We start from the raw sequence: 7846 nt of genomic DNA, 5'->3' as shown, positions 1-7846 counted from the left end.
AAGATCTCACTATTCCGTTAGATGAAATCCAAATCAACGAAAAACTTCAATTCATCGAAGAACCCGTCGAAATAATGGATCGTGAGGTTAAAAGACTTAAGCAAAACAAGATACCAATTGTTAAGGTTCAATGGAATGCTCGTAGAGGACCCGAGTTCACCTGGGAGCGTGAAGATCAGAGGAAGAAGAAATACCCGCATCTATTTCCAGAAGATTCGTCAACACCTTCAACAGCTTAAAATTTCGGGACGAAATTTATTTAACGGGTAGGTACTGTAGTGACCCGAACTTTTCCATGTTTATATATATTAATTGAGATTGATATTTACATGATTAAATGTTTCCAACATGTTAAGCAATCAAACTTGTTAAGACTTGATTAATTGAAATATGTTTCATATAGACAATTAACCACCCAAGTTGACCGGTGATTCACGAACGTTAAAACTTGTAAAAACTATACGATGACATATATATGGTTATATATATAGTTAACATGTTTTTATTATAAGTATGTATCTCATTAGGTATTTTAACAATGAGTTATATACATAAAAATGAGACTATTAATTTAAGAAACTCGAAAACGATATATATAACGATTATCGTTATAACAACGTCTTACTAGGTACATATGAATCATATTAAGATATTGATACACTTGGTTAATTATGTTAAATGATAAGTAAATATATTATTAAGTGTATTAACAATGAAATACATATGTAAAAATAAGACTACTAACTTAATGATTTCGAAACGAGACATATATGTAACGATTATCGTTGTAACGACATTTAACTGTATATACATCATACTAAGATATATTATATATCATAATATCATGATAATATAATAATTTAACATCTCATTTGTTATAATAAACAATGGGTTAACAACATTCAACAAGATCGTTAACCTAAAGGTTTCAAAACAACATTTACATGTAATGACTAACGATGACTTAACGACTCAGTTAAAATGTATATACATGTAGTGTTTTAATATGTATTCATACACTTTTGAAAGACTTCAAGACACTTATCAAAATACTTCTACTTAACAAAAATGCTTACAATTACATCCTCATTCAGTTTCATCAACAATTCTACTCGTATGCACCGTATTCGTACTCGTACAATACACAGCTTTTAGATGTATGTACTATTGGTATATACACTCCAATGATCAGCTCTTAGCAGCTCATGTGAGTCACCTAACACATGTGGGAACCATCATTTGGCAACTAGCATGAAATATCTCATAAAATTACAAAAATATGAGTAATCATTCATGACTTATTTACATGAAAACAAAATTACATATCCTTTATATCTAATCCATACACCAACGACCAAAAACACCTACAAACACTTTCATTCTTCAATTTTCTTCATCTAATTGATCTCTCTCAAGTTCTATCTTCAAGTTCTAAGTGTTCTTCATATATTTTACAAGTTCTAGTTACATAAAATCAAGAATACTTTCAAGTTTGCTAGCTCACTTCCAATCTTGTAAGGTGATCATCCAACCTCAAGAAATCTTTGTTTCTTACAGTAGGTTATCATTCTAATATAAGGTAATAATCATATTCAAACTTTGGTTCAATTTCTATAACTATAACAATCTTATTTCAAGTGATGATCTTACTTGAACTTGTTTTCGTGTCATGATTCTGCTTCAAGAACTTCGAGCCATCCAAGGATCCGTTGAAGCTAGATCAATTTTTCTCTTTTCCAGTAGGTTTATCCAAGGAACTTAAGGTAGTAATGATGTTCATAACATCATTCAATTCATACATATAAAGCTATCTTATTCGAAGGTTTAAACTTGTAATCACTAGAACATAGTTTAGTTAATTCTAAACTTGTTCGCAAATAAAAGTTAATCCTTCTAACTTGACTTTTAAAATCAACTAAACACATGTTCTATATCTATATGATATGCTAACTTAATGATTTAAAACCTGAAAACACGAAAAACACCGTAAAACCGGATTTACGCCGTCGTAGTAACACCGCGGGCTGTTTTGGGTTAGTTAATTAAAAACTATGATAAACTTTGATTTAAAAGTTGTTATTCTGAGAAAATGATTTTTATTATGAACATGAAACTATATCCAAAAATTATGGTTAAACTCAAAGTGGAAGTATGTTTTCTAAAATGGTCATCTAGACGTCGTTCTTTCGACTGAAATGACTACCTTTACAAAAACGACTTGTAACTTATTTTTTCGACTATAAACCTATACTTTTTCTATTTAGATTCATAAAATAGAGTTCAATATGAAACCATAGCAATTTGATTCACTCAAAACGGATTTAAAATGAAGAAGTTATGGGTAAAACAAGATTGGATAATTTTTCTCATTTTAGCTACGTGAAAATTGGTAACAAATCTATTCCAACCATAACTTAATCAACTTGTATTGTATATTATGCAATCTTGAGATACCATAGACACGTATACAATGTTTCGACCTATCATGTCGACACATCTATATATATTTCGGAACAACCATAGACACTCTATATGTGAATGTTGGAGTTAGCTATACAGGGTTGAGGTTGATTCCAAAATATATATAGTTTGAGTTGTGATCAATACTGAGATACGTATACACTGGGTCGTGGATTGATTCAAGATAATATTAATCAATTTATTTTCGTACATCTAATTGTGGACAACTAGTTGTAGGTTACTAACAAGGACAACTGACTTAATAAACTTAAAACATCAAAATATATTAAAAGTGTTGTAAATATATTTTGAACATACTTTGATATATATGTATATATTGTTATAGGTTCGTGAATCAACCAGTGGCCAAGTCTTACTTCCCGACGAAGTAAAAATCTGTGAAAGTGAGTTATAGTCCCACTTTTAAAATCTAATATTTTTGGGATGAGAATACATGCAGGTTTTATAAATGATTTACAAAATAGACACAAGTACGTGAAACTACATTCTATGGTTGAATTATCGAAATCGAATATGCCCCTTTTTATTAAGTCTGGTAATCTAAGAATTAGGGAACAGACACCCTAATTGACGCGAATCCTAAAGATAGATCTATCGGGCCCAACAAGCCCCATCCAAAGTACCGGATGCTTTAGTACTTCGAAATTTATATCATATCCGAAGGGTGTCCCGGAATGATGGGGATATTCTTATATATGCATCTTGTTAATGTCGGTTACCAGGTGTTCACCATATGAATGACTTTTATCTCTATGTATGGGATGTGTATTGAAATATGAAATCTTGTGGTCTATTATTATGATTTGATATATATAGGTTAAACCTATAACTCACCAACATTTTTGTTGACGTTTTAAGCATGTTTATTCTCAGGTGATTATTAAGAGCTTCCGCTGTCGCATACTTAAATAAGGACGAGATTTGGAGTCTATGTTTGTATGATATTGTGTAAAAACTGCATTCAAGAAACTTATTTTGTTGTAACATATTTGTATTGTAAACCATTATGTAATGGTCGTGTGTAAACAAGATATTTTAGATTATCATTATTTGATAATCTACGTAAAGCTTTTTAAACCTTTATTGATGAAATAAAGGTTATGGTTTGTTTTAAAATGAATGCAGTCTTTGAAAAACGTCTCATATAGAGGTCAAAACCTCGCAACGAAATCAATTAATATGGAACGTTTTTAATCAATAAGAACGGGACATTTCAATCATGCACCTTTGAAAGGTTGCAGGGGCGTTGCAAAGTCCAAATGGCATGCGTTTGTAAGCAAAAGTACCATAAGGGCACGTAAATATGGTTTTCTCTTGATCCTTGGGTGCTATTGGAATTTGAAAATATCCGGAAAAACCATCAAGAAAACAATAGTAACTATTTTCGGCTAATCTTTCCAACATTTGATCAATGAAAGGTAAGGGAAAGTGATCTTTTCTGGTGGCGTCATTTAATTTTCTATATACAATACAAACACGCCATCCTGTTACAGTCCTAGTAGGAATAAGCTCATTTTTCTCATTTGTGATGACAGTCATGCCACCCTTCTTAGGTACGCATTGAACTGGGCTTACCCATGGACTATCAGAGATTGGATAAATTAAACCTGCATCTAGCAGTTTAATAATTTCTTTCTTAACAACATCTTGCATATTAGGATTTAGTCTTCGTTGGCGTTACACATACGTTTTATGACCTTCTTCCATAAGGATTTTATGTGTGCAATACGAAGGACTTATTCCTTTAATATCATGAATTTTCCATGCAATAGCTGGTTTATGAGCTTTTAGCACAGAAATGAGTTGTGATTTTTCATTTTCAGTAAGAGAAGATGATATTATTACAGGTAATTCAGATTCACCATGTAGATAAGCGTATTCCAAATGGTTTGGAAGTGGCTTTAACTCTAATATCGGTGGTTCTTCTATCGATGATTTATATCGATATCTGTCTTCTTCTTTTAGCATTTGAATTTCTTCTGTTGTTGGTTCATATCCATTAGCCATAAGTGTAGCTAACATTTCAGTTTCATCAATTGGTTCAGTTCCTTCTCCTAAAGAACATTCTCCTGTTCCTTGTAATTCTGGAAATTCTTCTAACAATTCTGCATGTGAATCTATAGTTTGAATATAATAACATGTATCATCTGCAGATTGCGGTTGTTGCATGGCTCTATCAACAGAAAAGGTAACACTCTCGTCCTCTATACTTAGGGTCAGTTTCTTACCGAACACGTCTATTATTGCTTTAGCCGTGTTTAAGAATGGTCTTCCTAATATGAGAGGAACTCGAGAATCTTCTTCCATGTCCAGAATAACAAAATCTACTGGAAATACTAAAGTACCAACTTTAACTAGCATGTTTTCCATTATCCCTCTAGAATATTTTACTGATCGATCGGCTAGTTGTATGCTTATTCGTGTTGGTTTCAATTCTCTAAGGTCTAGTTTAGCGTATAGTGAATACGGCATTAGATTTATACTAGCACCTAAGTCTGCCAATGCTTCTATTGAACTAAGACTACCCAAAAAACATGGAATTGTGAAACTTCCTGGATCAGATAATTTTTCTGGTATCTTATTCAACAGTACTGCAGAACAATTAGCATTCATTGTAACAGCCGAGAGTTCTTCCATTTTCTTTCTATTAGTGATTAGATCTTTCAGAAATTTAGCATATCTAGGCATTCCTGAAATCACATCAATAAAAGGAAGATTAACATTTATCTGTTTAAACATATCCAAGAATTTGGATTGCTCAGCTTCAAGTCTCTCTTTTCTCATTTTACTTGGGTAAGGAAGTGGTGGTTGGTATGGTTTAACATAAGGTTTTGCCTTAACTGTGTTATCTTCATTAACCTTTTCAACTATCGGTTCTGTTTCCTTATCTTGCTCAGATTGTGGTTCTTGTGGAGTAGGAATAGAGTCATCAGAAATTACAGGCATTTCAGGTGGTTTAAGTGCAATACCACTTCTTGTGGTAATGGCTTTAGCTGTTTCATTCCGGGGGTTAGCATTTGTATCACTAGGTAAACTTCCCGGTTTTCTTTCACCTATTAACCTTGCTAGGTTACTTACTTCTTGTTCCAGATTTTGAATAGAAGCTTGTTGATTTCTAAATGCTTGAGTATTTTGTTCATTGGTTTGTTTCTGAGATGTGAAAAACTGAGTTTGAGATTCAACTAGCTTCGACATCATATCTTCTAAATTTGACTTTTTATCATCGGTTTGTGGTGGTTTGTTTTGAAAAATAGGTCTTTGCTGATTGTAAGTATTACTGGATACTTGTTGATTGCTAGAGCCTTGTTGGTTGTTGTATGGAACATTTCGGTTAAAATTCTGATTTTGATTGTAGATTGGTCTTGGCGGTTGATAATTATTCTGATAATTATTTCCAGGCCTTTGGTTTATGTATGAAACATTCTCTCTTTGTTCCATTGTTAGTTCAATACTGAGACAATCTTTTGTCAAATGTGGTCCTCCACACTGCTCACAACTAATTCGTATTGAGTGAATATCTTTAGTCATCTTTTCCATTCGTCTCTCGACAGCATCTATCTTTGCGGAAATGGAATCTAAGTCATGGCTAGAATCGGCTCTAGTTGCTTTAGATGATCTAACGATATCTTTTTCTTGATGCCACTCATGTGAGTGGAAAGCAGTGTTATCAATAATTTTGTAAGCGTCAGTTGCGGTTTTCTTCATAATGGAACCACCAGCTACTATATCTATGTCTTTTCTTGTAGTGATGTCGCATCCTTGGTAGAATATTTGTAATATTTGACAAGTGTCTAAACCATGTTGCGGACATCCTCTCAATAACTTTCCAAATCTTGTCCATGCTTCATATAAAGTTTCATTTGGCTTTTGTGTGAACGTAACTATTTCTCCTTGAAGTCTCACGGCTTTAGATGCCGGAAAGAATTGTTTAAGAAATTTTTCAACTAAAACGTCCCATGTATCAATCGCCCCCTCAGGTAACGATTCTAACCAATCTTTGGCTTCTCCCTTTAAAGTTCAGGGAAATAACATGAGATATATCTGTTCATCCTCCACTTCTCTTATTTTAAATAGAGTACAGATCCTATTAAATGTACGAAGATGTTCGTTTGGATCTTCCTTCGGTGCACCACTAAATTGGCATTGATTAGTTACCATGTGTAGGATTTGTCCTTTGATTTCATAATCTGGCGCATTAATGATAGGTTGAGTAATTGCATGACCTTGGCCAGTGCGTTTAGCTCGCATTCGGTCTTCCATACTTAGAGGTTCCAGATTCTCCATGATTGAATTTGTTGAATCTGAGTCACTAGAGGATTCTGATTTAATGGGTTGTTCTTCAACAATCTCTGTTTGAATGATTGGTGGTTCCGGAGGAAAGATTAATGGTTCAGGATCTCTGAATTGTCCCTGAATATCCTCCGGATTCTCAATTGTGAGGTCGGGTTCAAAAAATGGATTATCTGAAATTTGAATTGGAGTACTTGGTTGACTGGATGACGATTCTAAAGAAAAATCAACGGCGACAATATTAGCTAGATGTCTTGATCGAGTTACAGGTGGTGAACGTACAAAAGGTGGTGAACGTTTTGCTCGGTGCATTCACTGAATATCCTATTAGTTATAAAAGATAAAAATTATTTAAGTTATCAAATTAATAGACTTTTCTGCTTTTGCCCACGTTTCGAATAGCCAATAGATGCAGCAGGGAGCCAGGACCCTTTAAATCGGAAGCCCACAACTCAGCCACTAACAAATCCAACTATTACTACGAAGCAGAAAATTTGGATGTCTATCAATTTAACCACTTAAAATAATTTTTCGTTGAAATTTAAAGATATTTTAGAGAAGAAATAGAACATTCTATGTCCTAAAAACTAGAGTGGCGAAAAATAAGAAAGAAAAAGAGCGCGTCGAAAAAACGTCAAAAAATAAATGGTCGAAAAATAAAAATAAGAAAGTAGCGCGTCGAAACTAAAAAGGAACTAAAAACTAAGAATTAAAAGTTGCGTCTAAAAATATTAAAGCTTATAAGAAATACTATATCCCAAATAGCAATAACTTAAAAAAAGTACTAAAATCTTAAAAACGGCGTCGCAAAATTCTAAAGCACCTAAATCTTAGTCTAAAGAAAAAGCACTTAAGGAATTTTACGGCAAAGCCTAAAAATCTAGAAATAAAAATAACTATGGCAAAAACTATATTTTAAAACTAAATACGAGCGAAAAATATAAAAAAAATACGCTAAAACAAATAAAAAGAATCAAAATATAAAAATAAACTTAAAGTTGTAAAAAGTACAATTTTTATAAAAATATTACTTTTATATTATTTATTTTATAAAACTATTACTTTTATATATTTA

General features: G+C 32.6%; 1 non-coding gene across 1 annotated transcript; it reads left to right on the top strand.

Annotated features, from left to right (window-relative positions):
* The first annotated feature begins 6274 nt into the window (after positions 1-6274).
* LOC139887113 (small nucleolar RNA R71) lies at positions 6275-6381 on the top strand. Its single transcript, XR_011772958.1, has one exon. It is a non-coding gene; the product is annotated as a small nucleolar RNA R71 (small nucleolar RNA).
* Positions 6382-7846: the final 1465 nt, after the last annotated feature.

This window comes from Rutidosis leptorrhynchoides, chromosome 1, assembly GCF_046630445.1.
Source record: "Rutidosis leptorrhynchoides isolate AG116_Rl617_1_P2 chromosome 1, CSIRO_AGI_Rlap_v1, whole genome shotgun sequence".
NCBI lineage: Eukaryota > Viridiplantae > Streptophyta > Magnoliopsida > Asterales > Asteraceae > Rutidosis > Rutidosis leptorrhynchoides.
This window is presented reverse-complemented; position numbering and strand designations above follow the sequence as displayed.